The sequence below is a fragment of the Chiloscyllium plagiosum genome, unplaced genomic scaffold, assembly GCF_037043375.1.
Source record: "Chiloscyllium plagiosum isolate Xiang-an unplaced genomic scaffold, Cpla_swu_hap1 HiC_scaffold_35, whole genome shotgun sequence".
Classification (NCBI taxonomy): Eukaryota; Metazoa; Chordata; class Chondrichthyes; order Orectolobiformes; family Hemiscylliidae; genus Chiloscyllium; species Chiloscyllium plagiosum.
In genome coordinates, this window is record NW_028270173.1 from 69,569,274 (window position 1) to 69,595,147 (window position 25,874).

Below are 25,874 nucleotides of genomic sequence, written 5' to 3' on the forward strand. Positions count from 1 at the left end.
GGAGAGGGGGCTTTATATAATGATGAGATACAATGTCAGAGGTAGAGGGGGCTTTTATAGAAAGATGGGAGCATGTATAGAGGGAGAGGCGGCCTTTATAGAAAGATGGGTCATGGATAGTGGGATAGATGGCATTTATAGAATGATGGGGCATAAATAGAGGGGGCTTTTATATAAAGATGGGGGCATGGATAGAGGGAGAGGGGGCTTTTATAGATACATGAGTCACATGGACAGAGGGTGAGGGGGCCACTATACAAAGATGAGGCATACGAACAGAGGGAGCGGGGGCTTTTATAGAAAGATGAGGCACATGGATAGAGGGAGAGGGGGCTTTTATAGAAAGATGGGAGCATGGATAGAGGGAGAGGGGGCTTTTCTAGATACATGTGACACATGAGCAGAGGGAGAGGGGGCTTTTAGATTTAGATTTAGATTACATTACAGTGTGGAAACAGGCCCTTCGGCCCAACAAGTCCACACCGACCCGCCGAAGCGAAACCCACCCATACCCCTACATTTACCCCTTACCTAACACTACGGGCAACTTAGCATGGCCAATTCACCTGACCTGCACATCTTTGGACTGTGGGATGAAACCGGAGCACCCGGAGGAAACCCACACAGACACGGGGAGAATGTGCAAACTCCACACAGAGTCGCCTGAGGGGTGAATTGAACCCGGGTCTCAGGCGCTGTGAGGCAGCAGTGCTAACCACTGTGCCACCGTGCCGCCCACGGGAGGGAGAGTGTGCTTTTATAGAAAGATGAGGCACATGGATAAAGGGAGAGGGTGCTTTTATAGAAAGATGGGAGCATGAACAGAGGGAGAGGGGACTTTTATAGACACATGTGGCACATGGACAGAGAAAGTGAGGGCTTTTATAGTTAGATTGGAGCATGGATACAGGGAGAGTGGGCTTTTATAGAATGATGAGATACAAGGACATAGGTAGAGGGGGTTTTTATAGAAAGGTAGGAGCATGGATAGAGGGAGTGGGGGCTTTAATGGAAAGACGGGAGCATAAATAGAGGGAGAGGGGGCTTTATAGAATGATGGGGCCGTGGTCAGAGGGAGAGGGGGCTTTTATAAATAGATTGGGGGATGGATAGAGGGAGTGGGGTCTTTTATAGAAAGGTGGGAGCATGGATAGAGGGAGAGCAGGCTTTTATAGAAAGATAGGGGCAAAAATAGAGAGAGAGGGGGCTTTTATATAAAGATGGGGGCACGTATAGAGGGAGAGCAGGCTTTAATAGAAAGATGTGGGCATAAATAAAGGGAGGAGGGCTTTTATATAAAGATGAGGGCACGTATAGAGGGACGGGGGCTTTTATAGAAAGAGGAGGCACATGGACAGAGGGTGAGGGGGCTTTAATAGAAAGATGAGGCGCATGGATAGAGGGAGAGAAGGCTTTTATAGAAATATGGGGGCATAAACAGAGGAAGAGGGTGCTTTTATATAAAATGGCTGCATGGATAGAGGGAGAGGGGGCTTTTATAGAAATATGGGAGCATGGATAGAGGGAGAGAGGGCTTTTATACAAAGATAAGGTATGTGGACTGAGGGTGAGGGGGCTTTTGTAGAAAGATGAGGTAAATGGACTGAGGGAGTGGGGGCTTTTATAGAAAGATGGGGGCATGTATAGAGGGAGAGGGGGCCTTTATAAAAAGATGGGTCATGGATAGTGGGAGAGATGGCATTTATAGAAAGATGGGGGTATAAATAGAGGGAGAGGGGGCTTTTATATAAAGATGGGGGCATGGATAGAGGGAGAGGGGGCATTTATAGATAGATGAGGCACATGGACAAAGGGTGAAGAGGCTTTTATAGAAAGATGAGGCACACAGACAGAGGGAGAGGAGGCTTTTATAGAAAGATGAGGCACATGGACAGAGAGTGAGGGGGATTTTATACAAAGATGGGATCATGGATAGAGGGACAGGGAGGAGCTTTTATACAAAGATGGCTGCATGGACAGAGGGAGAGGGGGCTTTTATAGAAAGATGAGGCACATGGACAGAGGGTGAGGGGGCTTTTAAAGAAAGATAGGTGCGTGGATAGATGGAGAGGGAGCTTTTGTAGCAAAATGGGAGCATGGATCGAGGGAGAGGGTGCTTTCAGAAAGATGAGTCCCATGGACAGAGGGAGAGGGGACTTTTATGTAAAGATGATAGCACACGATAGATGGAGAGGTGGGTTTTATAGAAAGAGGGGAGCATGAACAGAGGGAGAGGGGGCTTTTATAGAAAGATGGGGGCATGGATAGAGGGAGATGGGGCTTTTATAGAAATATGCGAGCATAAATAGAGTGAGAGGGGGCTTTTATAGAAAGATGTGAGCATAGATAGAGGGAGAGGGCGCTTTTATAGAAAGATGGAGCATCGATGGTGGGAGAGAATGCTTTTATAGAAATTTAGGGGCATGGATAGAGTGTGAGGGGGCTTTTAAAGAAAGATAGGAGCATGGATTGAGGGAGAGGGGGTTTTAACAGAAAGATGAGACACATGGATGGAGGCAGAGGGGGCTTTTATAGAAACATGATCCACATGTTTAAAGAAAGGTGGGTGCATGGATAGGGGAGAGGGAGCTTTTGTAGCAAAATGGGAGCATGGACAGAGGGAGAGGGGACTTTTATAGAAAGATGATAGCACAGGATAGATGGAGAGGTGGCTTTTATAGAAAGATGGGAGCATGAACAGAGGGAGAGGGGGCTTTTATAGACACATGTGGCACATGGACAGAGAAAGTGGGGGCTTTTATAGATAGATGGGAGCATGGATACAGGGAGAGAAGGCTTTTATAGAAAGGTGGGAGCATGGATAGAGGGAGTGGGAGCTTTAATGGAAAGACGGGAGCATAGATAGAGGGCGAGGGGGCTTTATAGAATAATGGATCGGTTGGAGAGACAGTTAGAAGCGATGAGGAATTTGCAACAGCAACAGTATGTGATGGATGGCAGTTCTGGAAAGGGAGGGAAGTTTCAGATATAGTTACATAGATGGGTTAACTCCAGTAAAGGTAGGAGAGATAGGCACCTAGGGCAGGAGTCTTTTGTGGATATACCCATTTCAAACAGGTATGCTGTTTTGGAAAATGTAGGGGATGATGGATTCTCAGGGGAATGGAGCATGAACAGCCAAGTTTCTGGTATTGAGACTGCCTGTAATGCAACCAAGTGTACGTCAGCTTCCAAGAGATCAATTGTGTTAGGGGACTCTCTAGTCCGAGGTACAGACAGATGTTTCTGTGGCCAGCAGAGAAAAAGCTGAATGGTGTGTTGTTTCCCTGGTGGCAGGATGAAGGATGTCTCAGAGACACGCCCAATGCTACCCTCACCCTGATGGCCACCTTTGTGTGTGGCTGCATCAAGCTGTGCATAGACCGCCGGTACGCAAACACAAAGTGTCACTATGTACTAAGGTTCTACCTGTCCCCGGTGTTGCGAAGGATGGGCCTGGCCTCGCTGCCGCGGAACGCTCCGAGTGGTTGGACCTTTCCGTACCACCTGTCCTTCGTGGAGAAATTTATGAAGAAAAACACCTTTGACCACAAGTCCATCAGGAAGTGGTCAGCATGTAGTGTCCTTGAGACCCTTCGGGAAAAGGAGAGGGCGGATCCTGTCGAGCGGTTCCCTGAGCAGACTGTCGAAGCCATTTGGCAGAATGCCTCATCACCAGAACTTTCCAACAAGCACCAAGACATGGCTTGGCTGGTGGTGAGAAGGGCTCTGCCTGTGAGATCCTTTATGCACGCCCGGACTCTCAGCCGCACCGCACGCTGCCCTCGAAGCGGCGGCGGTGGGGACAAGACTGTCACACACCTCCTTCTGGAATGTGCCTATGCAGAGGAAGTTCTGGAGAGGAATGCAGTGGTGTTTGTCGAGGTTCGCCCCGAGTAGCACTGTGATGCAGGACTCCGTGCTGTACGGCCTGTTCCCCGGGACGCACACTGAGACAAACATCAACCGCGCCTGGAGGATCATCAACTTGGTGAAGGACACTCTCTCGGTGGTCCGAAACCTGTTGATCTTCCAGCTGAAGGAGTTGACCCCGACTGGGTGTTGCAGACTGGCACATTCCAAGGACCAGGACTACGTGTTGAGGGACGCGCTGAAGCTTGGGGCAGCTGCCGCCAAGGCGTGGTGGGGAAAGACCACCGTGTAACATCTGCCTGCCTAAAAAAGAACAGCGGGCCCACACAGCCATTCGTGCTCCGCTGACGCCTCAGAAAAAAAAATGTAATCGTACAGACTTGTAAATAGGGATGATTACTCTGTTCTGGTATGCAAAGAAATGGAATGTTTACATATGTATGGCATGTCCAGTTGTACAGACCATCAGATTATTTTATGTATAAAGTATATTTTTGAAATAAAAAAATACTTTCTGTGAGAGGTACTGTATAGAGCAGCTTTCTTTTTTTTAAAATGTATAATTGTGTTCAATTTATTTTTGTTTGTTAATAATATGATGTTAACCTCCATTCTGGTTGTATTACACTTTGCATTACACTTTTGGGTGATGTTTGAGCGATCGTGAGTGATATATTTTTGCTGGTATGCTCCTAACCCCACTTTTCCAATAGGTCCCATTATTTCTATTAAGCGAGGTTTCGCTGGGACACAACTATGGCATCATAGCAGGTGTATCTGTACAGATTCCAGCATTTGCAGTAATTTGATCCTACAGAAAGCTTACACATAAGTGTAGCAGGGAATCTGGAAAACTTACAGCACATTGATCCTTATTTCTAAAGGTTTGGAGTCTAAAAGTCAGGAAGTGTTACTGCTTTACTATCTATACAAGCTGCTAGCGGTGCCATTTCCAGGACATAATGGGCAATTTTGGTCTCATTGTTCAAGGAAATACATTATTTCACTGGTGGTAGTTCAGAGGAGTTCAATAGGATAATCCCTGGTCCAGAGGGATGATTTTAGAAACAAAGATGAAACTTTGTTCATTAGCAGAGGGATTGAATTCAAGAGTCGTGAAGTGATGTTGCAACTGTACAGGACTTTGGTTAGGCCACATTTGGAGTACCGTGTGCAGTTCTGGTCGCCTCACTTTAGGAAAGATGTGGAAGCTTTGGAGAGGGTGCAGAGAAGATTTACCAGGATGTTGCCTGGAATGGAGAATAGGTCGTACGAGGATAGGTTGAGAGTGCTAGGCCTTTTCTCGTTGGAACGGCGAAGGATGAGGGGTGACTTGATAGAGGTTTATAAGATGATCAGAGGAATAGATAGAGTAGACAGTCAGAAACTTTTTCCCCGGGTGCAACAGAGTGTTACAAGGGGACATAAATTTAAGGTGAAGGGTGGAAGGTATAGGGGAGATGTCAGGGGTGGGTTCTTTACCCAGAGAGTGGTGGGGGCATGGAATGCGCTGCCTGTGGGAGTGGTAGAGTCAGAATCTTTGGTGACCTTTAAGCGGCAATTGGATAGGTACATGGATGGGTGCTTAAGCTAGGACAAATGTTCGGCACAACATCGTGGGCCGAAGGGCCTGTTCTGTGCTGTATTGTTCTATGTCTATGTCTATGTTGATTCTCTCTATTGACTGGCATTTAGAGGAAGGAGGGGTGACTTTTTGAAACATACAGATTGTGAGGTGGCTTGACAAGATACATGCTGAGAGGGTGTTTCCCCTCATGGGAGAATCAAGGACCAAAGAGAATCATCTCAGAATAAAGGGACACAAATTTAAGGCTTAGATGAGGATGATTTTTTTCTCTCAGAATGTTAAGTGTCTTTGGATGTCCTTCAGTGCTTTCAGGGCAGAGTCATAGAGTCAGAGTAATACAGCACAGAAACAGACCCTTTGTCCCTGCCGACCAGATACTTTAAATTTATCTAGTCCCATTTGCTAGCATCTGGCCCATATTCTTCTCAACCCTTCCTATCTATGTACCCATCCAAATAACTTTAAAGCCTGCACTACTTAATCTGGCAATTCATTCCACACATGTACCATTTTCTCCATGGGAAAGTTGCCAGAGGTCCCTTTTACATCTTTCCCCATCTTTCCCTTACCTTAAAACTATGTACTCTAGTTTTGGACTCCCCTGCCCTGGGATAAAGAGCTTCACGATTCATCTATCCATGCCCCTCGTGAGGTTATAAGTTTCTATAAGGTCACTCCTCAGCCTCCAAAACTCCAGGGAAAATAGCCCCAGTCTACACTCCTCTCCCTATAGCTCAAACGCTCCAATCCCAGCCACATTTTTGCAAATCTTTTCTGTACCCTTTTAAGTTTAAATTGCTTTTCATAGCAGGGAGACCAAAATTGAATGCAGTGTTCTAAAACTGGACTATCCAATGTTCTCTACAGCCGCAACATGACATCCTAACTCCTATACTCAATGCATTGACCAATGAAGGCAAGTGTGCCAAATGCCTTCTTCACCACGGGGATTCCACTTGTAGATCTGTGCATGTGAATCTCGAGGTCTCTTTGTTTTGCAACAGTCTCCAGGCCCCTATCATTAATTGCATAAGCACTGCCCTGATTTGCTTTACTAAAATGCAACACCTTACATTTATCTAAATTAACCCCCATCTGTCCCTCGAGTGCATACCCATGTATAGCTCATTTCCAGGTACTTGTTATTCTGTATATAAACCACCCGCGATCCCCTCCATTAGTTTCCAGTCTGTAACTCCCTCCCAGGTATCTGTTATTCTATGCTCAAACAACTCCTGTCTGTCTCACTCCCTGGTCCCTATAAATCACCCCAAACACCTCCAGTACTCTTCAGACTGTAAATCACTCCCTAGTATGTGTTATGCTAATATAAATCATCCGAGCCATTCAATTCGATTACTAATCACTTGCTGCCCCTGCAGGTAAATTCAATAGGAGTAATATGCCAGGCACCCAAAACCACCTCTGTACCTCAGTGTCCTGCAAAATCTCCTGTTAAACTTCCCAACTATTCTCACCAACAACCTGTTTAATTTTTAAAATCGAAGACTGACCTGATCTGATGCTTGTTGGAAATCCAAATACCTGTATTCTCTGTCACTTTCTGTCCTTTGGTCAGTGTTTGTCTGCCTGTTTCTCTCTCCACTTCTTGTAAATATTTCAGGCTCTGATAGATTCTTTATCACTAGGAGATTCAAGGATCACAGTGAAAAAGCAGGAAAGTGAATGTGAGGAATGCTGAATCAGGCATGATCTTATTAAATGGCAGAGGAGGCTCACAGGGCCAAACAGCTCATTCCGGTTCCATTTTATATTGTTTTATGCATATCCAATCTCCCTGCCAAAGTCACACAATATCCTGAATTGTAAATATACAAGTTATCCCTTCACTATCAGTGGCTTCATAAACTTGCTCCCTTAAAACAACGTGGGAGTACCTTTATCACTAGGATTAGTTCAAGAGAACAGTTCATCATCATCCTCTCATGGGCAAAGGAGGGTTGGGCAACAAATGCTAACATTGGCAGTGATGCTCTTATGCCGAACGTCTGATACAAGAAGTCTCAACTACTTCCTTGAAATACTGAGCTGGAAACATTCTATCCATGCATCTCTGCAATCTCCTCACAGCTCACCTTCCTATTGAGCTTTGTGTCATTTGCAAATTTAGAAATATTACATTTAGCTCCTTCTTTGAACCATTAATATTTACTGTGAAAGCTGCAGTCCTGGTACTGATTCTTGTGGTACAGCCCTGGTCACTGTGAGCCATTCAAAACAAGGGCCATTTATTCCTCCTGCTTCCTGTCTGCCAACCAGCTTTCTTTCCATCTCAATACACAACCCCCAAATCCCTTGTGCTTTAAATTAAACACAAATTTTTGGCATCCTCTTCACAACTCACTTTCTGACCTACCTGTGTCATCAGCAAACCTAGCTACCATACTTTCAATTCCTCTCAGGGAGATAGTGAGGAAAGGGATCAGTCTGAGGCTGGTACAGCTGGGAAAAGGAACAAGTCAAATAGGGCAGGCAGGAACAAGGCAATAAATGAGGTAGGACTGATAAATTAAACTGCATTTATTTCAATGTAAGAAGCTTAACGGAACACAAATGAAGGCATAGTTAGGAACATGGGACTGGGAAAACATAGCAATTGCAGAGAATTGGCTCAGGGATGGACAGGACTGGTAGCTTAATGTTCCAGAATACAAATGCTATAGGAAGGATAAAATGGAGGAGAGGAGGAGGAGAGGCATTTCTAATTAGGAATAACACTACTGCTGTACTTAGGGAATATTTTCGGAAAGTTATTTGGGTGGAACAGAGAAATGAGAAAGTTATGATGACCTTATTGGGATTGTACTATAGACCCCCCAAACGTTAGCAGGCAATTGAGAAACAAATTTGTCAGAAGGTCTCCCTTATCTGTAAGAATAATAGGATGGTTACGGTAGGGGATTTTATCTTTCCAAACATAGATTGGGACTGTCATAGTAGAAAGGGCTTGGATGGAGAGGAATTTAAGTGTGAACAAGTATGGGAAGGTGCAAAACTTGACCTACTCTTTGGAAATAAGAGATGTAACTAAGGTTGGGGAGCACTTTGGGGCCAGTGACCATAATTTCACTTGTTTTTAAATTGAGATGGAAAAAGGTAGACAGGATCTAAAAGTAAAAGTACTTAATTTATAGGAATACCAATTTTGACGGTATAAGCAAGAAGTTTCAAAACTTGGTTGGGGGGGGGGGATGTTCGTAGGTAAAGGGACGATTGGAAAATGGGAAGTTTTTAAAAATGAGATAAATGAGAGTCCAGAGACAATATTAGGGTGAAAGGCAATTCTGGAAAGTTTAGGAAATTGTGGATTACTAGACAAATTGATGTTTTGGTCAAGAAGAAGATGGAAGAATATGGCAGGTATAGTCAGCAGAGTTAAAAATCACACAACACCAGGTTATAGTCCAACAGGTGATGAAGGAGCGTCGCTCCGAAAACTAGTGTGCTTCCAATTAAACCTGTTGGACTATAACCTGGTGTTGTGTGATTTTTAACTTTGTACACCCCAGTCCAACACCGGCATCTCCAAATCATTGTTCGCAGAGATTGAGTGAATCTTTAGAAGAGTATAAAAGCATTAAGAGTATATTTAAGTGGGACCTCAGGAATGAAAAAACGGGTCATGAGATGGTTTTGGCAAATAGGGTTCATGAGAGTCCAAGACGATTTTATAAATACACTAAGGACAAAAGGGTAACTAGGGAGAGATCAGGGCTCCTCAAAGACCAGCAAGTCAGCCGATGTGTGGAACAGCAGGAGATGGGGGAAGATACTAAGTGAATATTTTGTATCAGTGTTTCCTGTGGGGATGGACATGAACTTGGAAGATAAAGAATGTCGGGAAATTGATGGTGACATCTTGAAAAATGTCCATATTACAGAGATGATGGTGCTGGATGTCTTGAAACACATAAAGACAGGATTTGATCAGGTGTACCCGAGAACTGTGGGAAGCGAGAGAAGTAATCGGTTGCCCCCTCTGCTGATATCATTGATAGTCACAGGTGAGGTGCCAAAAGATTGGAAGTTGGCAAACATGTTGCCATTATTTAAGAAAAGTGGCAAGGATAGCCAAGGAGCGATAGATTGGTGAGCCTGACATCAGTGGTGGGCAAATTGTTGGAGGGAATCCTGAGGAACAGGATTTACATGTATATGGAAAGCCAATGACTGATTAGGGAGAATCAGCATGGCTTGTGCTTGGGAAATCACATCTCACTAACTTGATTGAGTTTTTTGAAGAAGTAACAAAGAGGATTGCTGAAGGCAGAGCGGTGGATGTGATTTATGTGGACTTCAGTAAAGCATTCAACAAGGTTCCTCAAGGTTGACAAGGTTCAACTGGCTAGCAAGGTTAGATCACATGGAATACAGGGAGAACTAATCATTTGGATACAAAACTGGCTGTAAGATAGAAGACAGAGGATGGTGATGGAGGGTTACATTTCAGACTGGAGGCCTGCGACCAGCGGTTTGACACAAGGAGTGGTGCTGTGTTCACTGCTTTTCATAATTATATAAATGATTTGGATATGAACATGGGAGGTATAAGTTAGTAAGTTTGCAGATGACACCAAAATTGTTAGTGTAGTGGACAATGAAGAACGGTACCTCAGAGTACAATATGAATTTGATCAGATGGGCCAATGGGCTGAGGAGTACCAGATGGAGTTTAATTTAAATAAATATACAATACTGCATTGTGGTCAGGTCTTAGTCACTTCATGGTAAGGTCCTGGAGAGTATTGCTAAACAAAGGGACTTTGGTGTGCAGGTTCATAGTTTCTTGGAAATGGAGTTGCATGTAGATAGGATAATGAATAAGCCATTTGGTATGCTTTATTTTATTGATCACAACGTGGAGTATCGTAGTTGGGAGGTCATATTGCGCTGTACAGGACATTGGTTGGGCCACTTTGGAATTTGGAATATTGTGTGCAATTCGATAGGAACGGTGTTGTGAAACTTGAAAGAGGTCGCAAAAGACTTAAAAGGATATTGTCAAGGTTGGAGGGAGAGGTAGAATATGCTGGGGCTTTTTTTGCCTGGAACACAGAAGGCTGAGGTGACCTTGTAGATGTTTATAATATCATGAGAGGCTTGGCTAGAATAAACAGACAAGGTATTTTCCCTGGGGTAGGGGAGTCCAAAACTAAAGGGCATAGGTAGGGTGAGATGGGCAAGATGTAAAATGGACCTAAGGGGCAACTTTTTCAAGCAGAGTGTGGTCCATGTATGGAATGAGTTGCCAGAGAAAGTGGTGGAGGCTGGTACAATTACAACATTTAAAAGGCATCTGGATGAGTATATGAATATGCTGACAAATGGGACTAGATTAATTTCTGATATCTGGTTGGCATGGATGAGTTGGACTAAAGGGTCTGTTTCCGTGCTGTACATATGTGCAATACTTTAATACAATAGATCCTGGTAACTGGGCAATATCCAAAAAAATGGTAGAGCTAAAACAAGAGGTTAAGACTTATAAAGAAAGAAAACAAAAGGAAATTGGTGAGGGATATTAAAATCATCACAAAAAATTAATTATAATTATATTAGGAAAAAGGATTGGTCTTGGTCAGGAGCAACTGAATACTGATAATGAAGATACTGTCCACAAAAACAAAGCAAATGATGAAATAATTAGTTTGAATTGGTCTGATATTTATTTATATTTGAGGAAGAGACTAATATGGTCAGACAGCCCAGAAAAACTAATAAATGGAACAGCTCCACCAAAATTAACATAAGTATAATAATAGCAACAAAGAAAATAATGGTGCCAGATGGCTCACATCCTGGAAGATAAAAAAAAACTTGGTGACAACATTGTGATGTCCTAACAATAATCTTCCAAAGTTCTTCCAATTTGGAACCGTGATTTATGGTGAATTATATATGGCATTCTGCTATTTAAGCAATGAGATACAGCAGAATGAGGGAATTAGAGATCAGTTAGCTGAACACCTACTGTCGAGAAAGCACTGGAATCTATAATTAAGGATGGGGTGAGTGAACATCTTGAAAATGTTGTGAAAAAGGACTAAAGAGTAAACCTGACCAGTATTTTAATCATATTATGGCCACTACTACCTTTCACTATGAGGTTACTGATGAATTTTATTCCATTGGTCAAAACCTGGTCTAATATAGCCTGCTCTCTGTTTGATGCCAAAACATGTGTCTAAGAAATTGCCCTGAAAACATTCACAAATTCCTCATCCACACTATCCTTTCCTCTCTGATTTTTCCAGTCTATACAGATGTTAAAATTCCCCATGCTGACTATCATGCCCTTTTGGTGATTCCAATTATTTATTCTTGATACACTGTACAACCATATTGTTACTGTTGGTGGCCCTGTACACATCTTCCACAAGTGACCTCTTGCCTTTACAATTCCTTATCACCACCCAGACTGTTTCTATGTCCTGGTTTTCTCAATTTTAAGTAACCCCTCTCTATTCTGCCAATAATAGCTTTAATTAACAGAGCCACTCCTCCACTCTTTCCCTAGCTGCCTGTCTTTCCTAATCCTGACACTTCCTTCAATATTCACATCACCTACAGCCATATCTCAGTTAGGGCCAGCAGCTTGCACTTATTATAAATCTCAATTTGTACTGCTAGTTAATTTGCTTTGTTTCGAATCGTACACACATGCCTTAAGTTTTGTCAGTTTATTATTTTTGTCATGATTTGGAGATGCTGGTATTGGACTGGGGTGTACAAAGTTAAAAATCACACAACACCAGCTCTTGGAATCCTGGAAGTGTCAGATAGATATTTGGTGTTGAGGTAGATCAAGAAAGGGACTTTGAGCAGGCTTTGCAGTATAAAAGCAGGGACCAGGATGCCAACCCTATTGGAATGGAACCTGGGGCTCAGAGGTGCTGTAAATGCTATAAGACAAAGAGGGCAATTCCATATATGACTGATTCTGCAGTTAGCAGAATTGACAAGAATTTTGTACAGACCTGGGCAGCTCCTGTATGACTTAAGATCTCCCTGATGTTAGATGGTTACATCTCCAGGATATAGTTAAAAATCACACAATACCAGGTTATAGTCCAATAGGTTTATTATGAAGCACTATCTTTTGAAGTGCTGCTCCTTCCACCTAATGCAGGAGCAGTGCTTCAAAAGCTAGTGCTTCCAAATAAACCTGTTGGACTGTAACCTGGTATTGTGTGATTTTTAACTATATCCTGGAGATGCAACCATCTAACATCAGGGAGATTTTAAGCCATACAGGAGCTGCCCAGGTCTGTACAAAATTCTTGTCAATTCTGCTAACTGCAGAATCAGTCATATATGGAATTGCCCTCCTTGTCTTATAGCATTTACAGCACCTCTGATCCCCAGGTTCCCTTCCATTAGGGTTGGCATCCTGGTCCCTGCTTTTATACTGCATAGCCTGCTCAAAGTCCCTTTCTTGATCCACCTCAACACCAAATATCTATCTGACACTTCCAGGTTTCCAAGAGCTTCCTCCACCTGTTACTTTCATGTTACTTAAGACAGTCATTCATTTCCCTACTTCAATTCAATTCCTGTCTGTTGCTTCTTCCTGTGAAAGCTACAGGCTCTTGAACATTATTAGGCTGTTTATCAAAAAAGAAACAATATTTCAAAGAATCTGTGAAACCATCAGCATTCATTTCCTTTTTTTGGAATCAACTGGAACTTCTTCATTTGAACTTTCAGCCATGATGGTTACAGTTTTATCACATTCTGATACTCTGTAATAACTTAACTAAGTTGAAACTTTATTGCTGGAACAGCACAGCAGGTCAGGCAGCATCCAGGGAACAGGAGATTCGACGTTTCGGGCCTGTTCCCTGGATGCTGCCTGACCTGCTGTGCTGTTCCAGCAATAAAGTTTCAACTTTGATCTCCAGCATCTGCAGACCTCACTTTCTCCTCGAATAACTTAACTAAGGTTAGTCAGAAACATCAAAAATGGAAGGAGCATGTTGAATATCAGCTCCATCTTCCTAATGCTGTGCTTCACATCCATTAATAAATTCTTCACTCAGACTAATGTATCAGCCTGAACTTCTTGAATTTTTAAACTTAAGTATATACCTTTTGTGTGGCACCTTATAGAATCCCTGTTGAAAATCCAAGTGTCTATCATACACAAGTCCCTTTATTTCCCTGATTTGTCTCAGTCTCACAAAAAGGTAGTTTATCAAATAATCTTTCCTTTTTGCTAAATCATGGTGACATGTTCTAATCAGATAATACGTCTCCAAATGTATAAAAAATTCCTTAAGAATAGATTCCAGCATTTTCCCCGATGACAGACCCCTCCCCAGCATACTCCTAGCGAATGTCCAGGCTATCAAAAACAAAATGGACGAACTTAGATCTAGACTTACCTACAAGAGGGAACTGAGAGGCTACTGTGTGCTCTGCTCCACAAAGACTTGGCTAACCCCTGCCATTCCCAACTGTGCCCTACAAGCTGACGAATTCTCTAAACATTGCATGGATCAAACGCAGTTCTCAGGCAAAGCAAAGGATGATGGGGGCATGCTTCCTGATCAACACCTCTTGGTGATCAGATGTAGCGAACCTGACAAGCCATTGCTCCCTGAACTAGAATACCTCATAGTAAAATGCCATACCTACTACCTTCCTATGGGCAAGAGTTCACCTCTGCCAGCCGGACAGCAATTCACATACCACCCATGCAATGTGAAGAATGTCCTAGATGTGATTTACAGAGCCACAAACACTCCAGAAATGTAATTCCCTGAAGCCCTATTCATTGTGGCCGGTGACTTCAACCATGCCAACTTCAAAGGAGTGCTGCCAAAGTATCACCACATCTCCTGCCCCAACAGATAATTAAACATTCTGGACAACTGCTACACAACCAAAGACACCTACCACTACATCCCCTACCCATACTTCAGAAAAGCAGACCACAGCATTGTGCTCCTCCTCCCAGCTTACAAGCAGAAACTGAAATGGGAGGACACTCCACAAAAGGAAGTACAATGCTGGTCCGAGGCTGTGGAAGGCAGTCTCTGAAACTGCATGGAAATTGTTTACTAGATTGTGTTCAAGTACTCAGCAGAAACCTTGGACAAGTATACCACCACCATCACAAAATCAGGAAATCTATTCCCTACTGAAGACCAAAGGGACGGCATTCAAGTCAGATGACCCAGGCCAATACAGGAAATCAAGATGTGATCTCTACAAAGCCAACCAGGATGCCAAGAGGCAGTACCGGAGCAAATTAGAGGCCCAAACCTATCAGGCAGACTCCCACCAGCAAAAGCAAGGCCTAAGCAATATTACAAGATTCAATATGAAACACAGCAAGATCGTAGACAGTGATATATCCGTTCCAGACGCACTCAATACTTTCTCTGCTCAGTTTGAGCAGAATGCTAGTGGCACGGTGACACCTGCCTCAACAACCTTGGACACACCTGCTCCCTCAGTCACTGCTGCATATGTCAGATTAGTCTTCCTGGGCGTCAACACAAGGAAAGCAAGGGCCCGGATAGTGTCCCCAACTGAGCACTCAGATCCTGTGCGGACCAACTGCCGGAGGTACTCACCAAAACTTCAACCTCCCCCACTTACAAGTTAAAGTCCTCACCTGGGTGGATCTCAAAACTCTGCGACTTTGGCTCCAATCTCTGCAACTGGATCCTCAGCTTTCTGACCCAAATACCACAATCAGAGAAGATAGGTAACTGCACCTCCTCCAAATAACACTCAATACTGGAGCCACTCAAGGATGGGTCCTCAGCCCCCTATTGTACTGCACAACTGATTGCCAAATTCCAAACAAATGCCATCAGCAGGTTCGCTGATGAAACCACCATAGCTGGACTGATATCGAACAAGTCAAAATACAGAAGGGAGACAGAGAGTTTGGTGACATGGTGCAATGAGAACAATCTCTCTCTCAACGTCAGCAAAACTAACAAACTTATCATGGACTACAGAAAGAAAGGAGGACAACATCTCCCCATCACATCAATGGAACTGAGGTTGAGAGGGTGGACAGCTTCAAGTTCCTCAGAGTGACAATAACCATCAATCTGTCCTGGACTTCTCATGTAGATGTGACAGTCAAGAAAGCACAACAATACCTCTCCTTCCTCAGGTGACTCAGGAAATTTGGCATGTCCATAAGGACCCACACCAACTTCTACAAATGTACGATTGAAAGCATACGGTTTGAGTGCATTACAGCCTGATGCGGCAACTGCTCCGCCCAGCAACAAAAGAAACTACAGAAAATGGTGTGCACAGCCCAGACCATCACAGAAGCCAGTCTTCCATCCATGGATTACATTTATACAGCCCGCTGTCGCAGAAAGGTGGCTAACATCATCGAGAATCAATTGCATCCCAGTAATTAGATTAGATGACTTTTTTTTAGATTACTTACAGTGTGGAAACAGGCCCTTCGGCCCAACAAGTCCACATCGACCTGCCGAAGCGCACCCACCCAGACCCATTCCCCTACATTTACCCTTGCAGATTAATGATCTCCCACAACCTCTTCCATCAGCCAGGAGATGCAGAAGTCTGATCACATACACCAGCAGGTTCAGGAACGCCTCCTTCCCAGCCCTTGTGATGATGAATGGTCTCGCTAGCCTCAAATATTGCTGATCTTGCCAATGTTGCTCTCACCGAGAGCTTGCACTGTACAATGTAACCTGTATGTCTCTGTCTAAGCCTTTCTGATCCGTCCATCCTTGCTTACAATGACCTGCCTGTACTGCTCATAAACAAAAGTTTTTGCTGTACTTTGGTACATGTGACAACAAATCTAATAATCAGACTGAAGTCAAGCTCTTTCTGCCTGCAAGTTTCCTGTTCTCACTTTCCCTTATTTCTTGAGCTGCTGTGTTCCATTTGCTAACTTCCGATCTGCTGACACTGATCCAGACTCAAAACAATTTCAGAAAATCGTGACCACTGTTTCTGCATTTGTATCATTTAGAATCCTAGAATGTAGGCCATCAGGTCCTGAGAAAATGACAGAATGGATGAGTAGTCTAGGATACCAGCTAACCTTCTAGGAATGTGGGTTAGAATCCCACCAGTGAAAAATGAATTCAATAGAAATCTGGAATTAAAATATGCCCTAATGGTGATTGTGAATTGTCATAAAAATCCAGTTGGTTCACTAATACCCTTTGGGGAGGGAAATCTGCCATCTGGTCTGGTCTACAAGCAAATTCAGACCTGCTGTGATGTAGTTGACTCTTAACTACCCTCTAGAACAGCCAATCACTCAGTTCAAGGACAACAAATACTGCCTGAGGCAGCAATTCCCACATCCCAAGAACAAACAAAAAAACCCTTAATTTTCTCTGAACTTTCTTTCTGCTAATATTAATATGTTCAGTTTCTTCATTCTTATTTATCCATTAACTATATCTGGTATGGATATACCAGTGCTTTCTCGACAGTAGGTGTTCAGCTAACTGATCTCTAATTCCCTCATTCTGCTGTATCTCATTGCTTAAATAGCAGAATGCCATATATAATTCACCATAAATCACGGTTCCAAATTGGAAGAACTTTGGAAGATTATTGTTAGGACATCACAATGTTGTCACCAAGTTTTTTTTTATCTTCCAGGATGTGAGCCATCTGGCACCATTATTTTCTTTGTTGCTATTATTATACTTATGTTAATTTTGGTGGAGCTGTTCCATTTATTAGTTTTTCTGGGCTGTCTGACCATATTAGTCTCTTCCTCAAATATAAATAAATATCAGACCAATTCAAACTAATTATTTCATCATTTGCTTTGTTTTTGTGGACAGTATCTTCATTATCAGTATTCAGTTGCTCCTGACCAAGACCAATCCTTTTTCCTAATATAATTATAATTAATTTTTTGTGATGATTTTAATATCCCTCACCAATTTCCTTTTGTTTTCTTTCTTTATAAGTCTTAACCTCTTGTTTTAGCTCTACCATTTTTTTGGATATTGCCCAGTTACCAGGATCTATTGTATTAAAGTATTGCACATATGTACAGCACGGAAACAGACCCTTTAGTCCAACTCATCCATGCCAACCAGATATCAGAAATTAATCTAGTCCCATTTGTCAGCATATTCATATACTCATCCAGATGCCTTTTAAATGTTGTAATTGTACCAGCCTCCACCACTTTCTCTGGCAACTCATTCCATACATGGACCACACTCTGCTTGAAAAAGTTGCCCCTTAGGTCCATTTTACATCTTGCCCATCTCACCCTACCTATGCCCTTTAGTTTTGGACTCCCCTACCCCAGGGAAAATACCTTGTCTGTTTATTCTAGCCAAGCCTCTCATGATATTATAAACATCTACAAGGTCACCTCAGCCTTCTGTGTTCCAGGCAAAAAAAGCCCCAGCATATTCTACCTCTCCCTCCAACCTTGACAATATCCTTTTAAGTCTTTTGCGACCTCTTTCAAGTTTCACAACACCGTTCCTATCGAATTGCACACAATATTCCAAATTCCAAAGTGGCCCAACCAACGTCCTGTACAGCGCAATATGACCTCCCAACTACGATACTCCACGTTGTGATCAATAAAATAAAGCATACCAAATGGCTTATTCATTATCCTATCTACATGCAACTCCATTTCCAAGAAACTATGAACCTGCACACCGAAGTCCCTTTGTTTAGCAATACTCTCCAGGACCTTACCATGAAGTGACTAAGACCTGACCACAATGCAGTATTGTATATTTATTTAAATTAAACTCCATCTGGTACTCCTCAGCCCATTGGCCCATCTGATCAAATTCATATTGTACTCTGAGGTACCGTTCTTCATTGTCCACTACACTAACAATTTTGGTGTCATCTGCAAACTTACTAACTTATACCTCCCATGTTCATATCCAAATCATTTATATAATTATGAAAAGCAGTGAACACAGCACCACTCCTTGTGTCAAACCGCTGGTCGCAGGCCTCCAGTCTGAAATGTAACCCTCCATCACCATCCTCTGTCTTCTATCTTACAGCCAGTTTTGTATCCAAATGATTAGTTCTCCCTGTATTCCATGTGATCTAACCTTGCTAACCAGTTGAACCTTGTCAACCTTGAGGAACCTTGTTGAATGCTTTACTGAAGTCCACATAAATCACATCCACCGCTCTGCCTTCAGCAATCCTCTTTGTTACTTCTTCAAAAAACTCAATCAAGTTAGTGAGATGTGATTTCCCAAGCACAAGCCATGCTGATTCTCCCTAATCAGTCATTGGCTTTCCATATACATGTAAATCCTGTTCCTCAGGATTCCCTCCAACAATTTGCCCACCACTGATGTCAGGCTCACCAATCTATCGCTCCTTGGCTATCCTTGCCACTTTTCTTAAATAATGGCAACATGTTTGCCAACTTCCAATCTTTTGGCACCTCACCTGTGACTATCAATGATATCAGCAGAGGGGGCAACCGATTACTTCTCTCGCTTCCCACAGTTCTCGGGTACACCTGATCAAGTCCTGTCTTTATGTGTTTCAAGACATCCAGCACCATCATCTCTGTAATATGGACATTTTTCAAGATGTCACCATCAATTTCCTGACATTCTTTATCTTCCAAGTTCATGTCCATCCCCACAGGAAACACTGATACAAAATATTCACTTAGTATCTTCCCCCATCTCCTGCTGTTCCACACATCGGCTGACTTGCTGGTCTTTGAGGAGCCCTGATCTCTCCCTAGTTACCCTTTTGTCCTTAGTGTATTTATAAAATCGTCTTGGACTCTCATGAACCCTATTTGCCAAAGCCATCTCATGACCCGTTTTTGCATTCCTGAGGTCCCACTTAAATATACTCTTAATGCTTTTATACTCTTCTAAAGATTCACTCAATCTCTGCTGACTATGATTTGGAGATGCCGGTGTTGTACTGGGGTGTACAAAGTTAAAAATCACACAACACCAGGTTATAGTCCAACAGGTTTAATTGGAAGCACACTAGTTTTCGGAGCGACGCTCCTTCATCACCTGTTGGACTATAACCTGGTGTTGTGTGATTTTTAACTCTGCTGACTATACCTGCCATATTCTTCCATCTTCTTCTTGACCAAAACATCAATTTGTCTAGTAATCCACAATTTCCTAAACTTTCCAGAATTGCCTTTCACCCTAATATTGTCTCTGGACTCTCATTTATCTCATTTTTAAAAACTTCCCATTTTCCAATCGTCCCTTTACCTACGAACATCCCCCCCCACCCCCCCCCACCCCAACCAAGTTTTGAAACTTCTTGCTTATACCGTCAAAATTGGTATTCCTATAAATTAAGTACTTTTACTTTTAGATCCTGTCTACCTTTTTCCATCTCAATTTAAAAACAAGTGAAATTATGGTCACTGGCCCCAAAGTGCTCCCCAACTGACACCTTAGTTACATATCTTATTTCCAAAGAGTAGGTCAAGTTTTGCACCTTCCCATACTTGTTCACACTTAAATTCCTCTCCATCCAAGCCCTTTCTACTATGACAGTACCAATCTATGTTTGGAAAGATAAAATCCCCTACCGTAACCATCCTATTATTCTTACAGATAAGGGAGACCTTCTGACAAATTTGTTTCTCAATTGCCTGCTAACTTTTGGGGGGTCTATAGTACAATCCCAATAAGGTGATCATCCCTTTCTCATTTCTCTGTTCCACCCAAATAACTTTCCGAAAACATTCCCTAAGTACAGCAGTAGTGTTATTCCTAATTAGAAATGCCTCTCCTCCTCCTCTCCTCCGTTTTATCCTTCCTATAGCATTTGTATTCTGGAACATTAAGCTACCAGTCCTGTCCATCCCTGAGCCAATTCTCTGCAATTGCTATGTTTTCCCAGTCCCATGTTCCTAACTATGCCTTCATTTGTGTTCCGTTAAGCTTCTTACATTGAAATAAATGCAGTTTAATTTATCAGTCCTACCTCATTTATTGCCTTGTTCCTGCCTGCCCTATTTGACTTGTTCCTTTTCCCAACTGTACCAGCCTCAGACTGATCCCTTTCCTCACTATCTCCCTCAGAGGAATTGAAAGTATGGTAGCTAGGTTTGCTGATGACACAGGTAGGTCAGAAAGTGAGTTGTGAAGAGGATGCCAAAACTTTGTGTTTAATTTAAAGCACAAGGGATTTGGGGGTTGTGTATTGAGATGGAAAGAAAGCTGGTTGGCAGACAGGAAGCAGGAGGAATAAATGGCCCTTGTTTTGAATGGCTCACAGTGACCAGGGCTGTACCACAAGAATCAGTACCAGGACTGCAGCTTTCACAGTAAATATTAATGGTTCAAAGAAGGAGCTAAATGTAATATTTCTAAATTTGCAAATGACACAAAGCTCAGTAGGAAGGTGAGCTGTGAGGAGATTGCAGAGATGCATGGATAGAATGTTTCCAGCTCAGTATTTCAAGGAAGTAGTTGAGACTTCTTGTATCAGACGTTCGGCATAAGAGCATCACTGCCAATGTTAGCATTTGTTGCCCAACCCTCCTTTGCCCATGAGAGGATGATGATGAACTGTTCTCTTGAACTAATCCTAGTGATAAAGGTACTCCCACGTTGTTTTAAGGGAGCAAGTTTATGAAGCCACTGATTGTGAAGGGATAACTTGTATATTTACAAGTCAGGATATTGTGTGACTTTGGCAGGGAGATTGGATATGCATAAAACAATATAAAATGGAACCGGAATGGGCTGTTTGGCCCTGTGAGCCTCCTCTGCCATTTAATAAGATCATGCCTGATTCAGCATTCCTCACATTCACTTTCCTGCTTTTTCACTGTGATCCTTGAATCTCCTAGTGATAAAGAATCTATCAGAGCCTGAAATATTTACAAGAAGTGGAGAGAGAAACAGGCAGACAAACACTGACCAAAGGACAGAAAGTGACAGAGAATACAGGTATTTGGATTTCCAACAAGCATCAGATCAGGTCAGTCTTCGATTTTAAAAATTAAACAGGTTGTTGGTGAGAATAGTTGGGAAGTTTAACAGGAGATTTTGCAGGACACTGAGGTACAGAGGTGGTTTTGGGTGCCTGGCATATTACTCCTATTGAATTTTCCTGCAGGAGCAGCAAGTGATTAGTAATCTAATCGAATGGCTCGGATGATTTATATTAGCATAACACATACTAGGGAGTGATTTACAGTCTGAAGAGTACTGGAGGTGTTTGGGGTGATTTATAGGGACCAGGGAGTGAGACAGACAGGAGTTGTTTGAGCAGAGAATAACAGATACCTGGGAGGGAGTTACAGACTGGAAACTAATGGAGGGGATCGCGGGTGGTTTATATACAGAATAACAAGTACCTGGAAATGAGCTATACATGGGTATGCACTCGAGGGACAGATGGGGGTTAATTTAGATAAATGTAAGGTGTTGCATTTTAGTAAAGCAAATCAGGGCAGTGCTTATGCAATTAATGATAGGGGCCTGGAGACTGTTGCAAAACAAAGAGACCTCGAGATTCACATGCACAGATCTACAAGTGGAATCGCCGTGGTGAAGAAGGCATTTGGCACACTTGCCTTCATTGGTCAATGCATTGAGTATAGGAGTTAGGATGTCATGTTGCGGCTGTAGAGGACATTGGATAGGCCAGTTTTAGAACACTGCATTCAATTTTGGTCTCCCTGCTATGAAAAGCAATTTAAACTTAAAAGGGTACAGAAAAGATTTGCAAAAATGTGGCTGGGATTGGAGCGTTTGAGCGATAGGGAGAGGAGTGTAGACTGGGGCTATTTTCCCTGGAGTTTTGGAGGCTGAGGAGTGACCTTATAGAAACTTATAACCTCACGAGGGGCATGGAGAGATGAATCGTGAAGCTCTTTATCCCAGGGCAGGGGAGTCCAAAACTAGAGTACATAGTTTTAAGGTAAGGGAAAGATGGGGAAAGATGTAAAAGGGACCTCTGGCAACTTTCCCATGGAGAAAATGGTACATGTGTGGAATGGATTGCCAGATTAAGTAGTGCAGGCTTTAAAGTTATTTGGATGGGTACATAGATAGGAAGGGTTGAGAAGAATATGGGCCAGATGCTAGCAAATGGGACTAGATAAATTTAAAGTATCTGGTCGGCAGGGACAAAGGGTCTGTTTCTGTGCTGTATTACTCTGACTCTATGACTCTGCCCTGAAAGCACTGAAGGACATCCAAAGACACTTAACATTCTGAGAGAAAAAAATCATCCTCATCTAAGCCTTAAATTTGTGTCCCTTTATTCTGAGATGATTCTCTTTGGTCCTTGATTCTCCCATGAGGGGAAACACCCTCTCAGCATGTATCTTGTCAAGCCACCTCACAATCTGTATGTTTCAAAAAGTCACCCCTCCTTCCTCTAAATGCCAGTCAATAGAGAGAATCAACATAGACATAGACATAGAACAATACAGCACAGAACAGGCCCTTCGGCCCACGATGTTGTGCCGAACATTTGTCCTAGCTTAAGCACCCATCCATGTACCTATCCAATTGCCGCTTAAAGGTCACCAAAGATTCTGACTCTACCACTCCCTCAGGCAGCGCATTCCATGCCCCCAACCACTCTGGGTAAAGAACCCACCCCTGACATCTCCCCTATATCTTCCACCCTTCACCTTAAATTTATGTCCCCTTGTAACACTCTGTTGCACCCGGGGAAAAAGTTTCTGACTGTCTACTCTATCTATTCCTCTGATCATCTTATAAACCTCTATCAAGTCACCCCTCATCCTTCGCTGTTCCAACGAGAAAAGGCCTAGCACTCTCAACCTATCCTCGTACGACCTATTCTCCATTCCAGGCAACATCCTGGTAAATCTTCTCTGCACCCTCTCCAAAGCTTCCACATCATTCCTAAAGTGAGGCGACCAGAACTGCACACAGTACTCCAAATGTGGCCTAACCAAAGTCCTGTACAGTTGCAACATCACTTCACGACTCTTGAATTCAATCCCTCTGCTAATGAACAAAGTTTCATCTTTGTTTCTAAAATCATCCCTCTGGACCAGGGATTATCCTATTGAACTCCTCTGAACTACCACCAGTGAAATAATGTATTTCCTTGAACAATGAGACCAAAATTGCCCATTATGTCCTGGAAATGGCACCGCTAGCAGCTTGTATAGATAGTAAAGCAGTAACACTTCCTGACTTTTATACTCCAAACCTTTAGAAATAAGGATCAATGTGCTGTAAGTTTTCCAGATTCCCTGTTACACTTATGTGTAAAGCTTTCCGTAGGAGCAAATTACTGCAAATGCTGGAATCTGTACAGATAATTCTGCTATGATGCCATAGTTGTGTCCCAGCAAAACCTCACTTAATAGAAATAATGGGGCCTATTGGAAAAGTGGGGTTAGGAGCATACCAGCAAAAATATATCACTCACGATCGCTCAAACATCACCCAAAAGTGTAATGCAAAGTGTAATACAACCAGAATGGAGGTTAACATCATATTATTAACAAACAAAAATAAATTGAACACAATTATACATTTAAAAATAAAAAGAAAGCTGCTCTATACAGTACCTCTCACAGAAAGTATTTTTTATTTCAAAAATATACTTTATACATAAAATAATCTGATGGTCTGTACAACTGGACATGCCATACATATGTAAACATTCCATTTCTTTGCATACCAGAACAGAGTAATCATCCCTATTTACAAGTCTGTACGATTACATTTTTTTTTCTGAGGCGTCAGCGGAGCACGAATGGCTGTGTGGGCCCGCTGTTCTTTTTTAGGCAGGCAGATGTGGTCTTTCCCCACCGCGCCTTGGCGGCAGCTGCCCCAAGCTTCAGCGCGTCCCTCAACACGTAGTCCCGGTCCTTGGAATGTGCCAGTCTGCAACACCCAGTTGGGGTCAACTCCTTCAGCTGGAAGATCAACAGGTTTCGGACCACCGAGAGAGTGTCCTTCACCAAGTTGATGATCCTCCAGGCGCGGTTGATGTTTGTCTCAGTGTGCGTCCCGGGGAACAGGCCGTACAGCACGGAGTCCTGCATCACAGTGCTACTCGGGGCGAACCTCGATAAACACCACTACATTCCTCTCCAGACTTCCTCTGCAAAGGCACATTCCAGAAGGTGGTGTGTGACAGTCTTGTCCCCACCGCCGCCGCTTCGAGGGCAGCGTGCGGTGCGGCTGAGAGTCCGGGCGTGCATAAAGGATCTCACAGGCAGAGCCCTTCTCACCACCAGCCAAGCCATGTCTTGGTGCTTGTTGGAAAGTTCTGGTGATGAGGCATTCTGCCAAAAGGCTTTGACAGTCTGCTCAGGGAACCGCTCGACAGGATCCGCCCTCTCCTTTTCCCGAAGGGTCTCAAGGACACTACATGCTGACCACTTCCTGATGGACTTGTGGTCAAAGGTGTTTTTCTTCATAAATTTCTCCACGAAGGACAGGTGGTACGGAAAGGTCCAACCACTCGGAGCGTTCCGCGGCAGCGAGGCCAGGCCCATCCTTCGCAACACCGGGGACAGGTAGAACCTTAGTACATAGTGACACTTTGTGTTTGTGTACCGGCGGTCTATGCACAGCTTGATGCAGCCACACACAAAGGTGGCCATCAGGGTGAGGGTGGCATTGGGCGTGTTCTTTCCCCCATTGCACAGGTCTTTGTACATTGCGTCTCTTCGGACCCAGTCCATCTTTGATCTCCACATGAAGTGGAAGATGGCCCGGGTGACTGCGGTGGCACAGGTTCTGGGGATAGACCAGTTACCTGGAGCTGTGGGCCGGTGGGTACCTCTTGGTTCTCACCAGATGGCGGGAGGCCTTTACCCATCCCCTCTGAGGGATCGTCTTTTCCTGTTTGGGCGATGCTGCCCTATTTTATCCCCGCAGCGCTCTGTCTCTTCCTCTGGTGACGACCCTCCTTGCGCCCGTCCTCACCGTCGGAAGCGCTGCCTGTGTCCTTGTCGTGTAGGTGTCGCTTCCCCCTTTGCTGGGTGGCTTTGGAGGCCTTGGGAGGTTTCCTCTTCCTGCTTTTGACAGTAATCCAATCCTCTGCCTCCTTTGTTCCCTCCTCTTCCATTTCCTCCGTCTGTCTTGAAGGAGCTTGGATCGGCTGCTGCACCTCCCCGCTGTCTGCCGTCTGCTCCGCTGCAGCCTGCCCTTCCTTCTGGGTGCCTCCAGACACCATTCCCGTGCTGTTTTGCGGTACCTTGCTGGTCTTAGGCGGTCCACGGCTTGTGTTGCCACCTCCGGCCATCTGTGCAAAGGTGGCAGCCCCTCGTCTTGGGCAGGCCTTGTACATGTGGCCTGCCTCTCCGCACGGATTACAGTTCTTTGCCTCCTTACATTCCTTGGTCGGGTGGCCTTCCTGTTTGCAGTTTCGGCAGACAGTCACCTTACAATCCGCCGCCATGTGGCCTGACCTCCCG

General features: G+C 43.6%; 1 pseudogene; it reads right to left on the reverse strand.

The window, feature by feature from the left end:
* Positions 1-24,188: 24,188 nt before the first annotated feature.
* On the reverse strand, positions 24,189-25,139 carry LOC148141107 (uncharacterized; annotated as a pseudogene).
* Positions 25,140-25,874: the final 735 nt, after the last annotated feature.